Raw genomic sequence first — 2,059 nt, 5'->3', positions numbered from 1 at the left:
GGGGTCCTGCAGGGATCGGTCCTTGGACCGGTGTTATTTAATATCTTCATCAGCGATTTGGACGAGGTTGTGGAGAGCACCCTTTCCAAGTTCACAGATGATACCAAGTTATGGGGCAAAGTTAATACACCGGAGGGCAGGGAGCAGATACAGACCAACCTGGACAGGTTGGATCAATAGGCAGAGTGGAATAGGACGCAGTTCAACAAAGATAAATGTAAGGTACTCCACTTAGGAAGGAGGAATTCCCAGCACACCTATAGGTTGGGGGATGACCTCTTCAGCAGCTCAGAGGCTGAGAGAGATCTTGGAGTCAGAGTTGACTCCAAGATGAACATGAGCTGGGAGTGCAATGAGGCCATCAACAAAGCCAATCGCACCTTGTGTATTAGCAGATGCATGACCAACAGATCAAGGGAAGTGATGTTCCCCCTCTATGTGGCATTAGTCAGGCTGCAGTTGGAGTACCGTGTCCAGTTTTGGGCACCGCACTTCAAGAGGGACATGGAGAATCTGGAGAGGGTCCAGAGGAGGGCCACTCGCATGATTAGTGGCCTCCGTGAAAAACCCTACAAGGGGAGGTTGAGAGATCTGGATCTCTTCAGCCTTCACAAGAGACGGCTGAAGGGAGACCTTGCAACTGCTTACAAGTTTATCAAGGGAGGACAACAGGGAATTGGTGATGTGCTATTTACCAGAGCACCCCAGGGAATAACTAGGAACAATGGGTGCAAACTAGTGGAGAGTAGGTTTAGGCTAGACATTAGGAAGAAATTTTTTACAATAAGGGTGGCCAGAATCTGGAATGGGCTTCCAAGAAAGGTGGTACTATCACCTAACTTGGAGGTCTTCAAGAGGAGGCTTGATAGTCACCTGGCTGGGGACATCTGACTTCGGTCCTCTTTCCTGCCAGGGGCAGGGGGTCGGACATGATGATCCATTGTGGTCCCTTCCGACTGTACAATCTACGTATCTATGAACTCCACTAAACTGGGATTGAACCAGGGAAGAGCATTAACCTGGATACCTCACAGGTGTGTAAAATGGGATGAGGCAGACACGGTTCTTTGGGTAAATCTGATCTCTTTTATTAGACCAAGTCAAATAGCTGAAAAAATTCTTCTTAGCAAGCTTTCAAGTATAAGCCTCCTTCATCATGCTGAGGAAGCATCTGCAGTTAGTGTGCACTTTTCCTGGATGGACTTGGCCTAATAAAAGATACAGGCAGTCCTCTGACTTACAACACAATTGGTTCCTGAAAACAGTGTCTTAAGTCAAAACATCGTAACTTGGACCAACCGATTTTTCCCATAGGAACAATGTTATAAATGGGGGATTGGTTCCTGAACCAAGGCCCGATACTCTATTTCTACCAAAAATAACCCAGAATTTTGTATTCAGCCAAATACAGATGAGTAATATACCTACATGAATGTATTTATATTATAAATAGCCATCATATTGATTTGGAAGGACTTTTTGAGGTGACTTCGCTGGACTTTTTTAGGGCTCTTGGCTGGAGTCTGCTCAGCAATCCTGTCTGTAGGTTTCTCTGGAGTCTTGCGTGCCTTCTCCAAAAAAGCATCCAAGGAAGTTTGGGCAGATGTTCTCCAGGGAGATGGGCGATGCAGCAAACTTGCTCACTGGTGTGGTGCTGGATAAAGCATTGTTGTAAAGTTGAAACTGAGGGCAGAAAGTTGAAACAGACACCATAAAGTCGAGACTGAGGGCACGAAGTCAAAACTGACAGGGGATCAAGCATCATAAAGTCGAAACTGATGCCAGAAAGCTGAAACAGGACATCAATTTATAAACGTCATAAGCGCTCTTCGTTGTAACTCGAAACATCTTAACGGGGAGACCCCCCCGTATCGGATTTACCCAAAGAAGCTCGTCCGCCTATAAAGGGGGGTGGTAGGTTTGTAGGCCTGAGCAAGGCCCGCAGGCACCCAGAACCAAGGACTCGGCCCCGAGATCAACCTGCCCCGCGCCCCCCTCCGTGGGGCGGCCCAGCAGAGCGAGTGGGCGTGGTCACCAGGGGGCGGGTCCCACCGTGCCG

Source organism: Gavialis gangeticus, unplaced genomic scaffold (genome assembly GCF_001723915.1).
Source record: "Gavialis gangeticus isolate Ggan-Ray unplaced genomic scaffold, GavGan_comp1, whole genome shotgun sequence".
NCBI lineage: Eukaryota > Metazoa > Chordata > Crocodylia > Gavialidae > Gavialis > Gavialis gangeticus.
Note: the sequence above shows the minus strand (reverse complement) of the source record.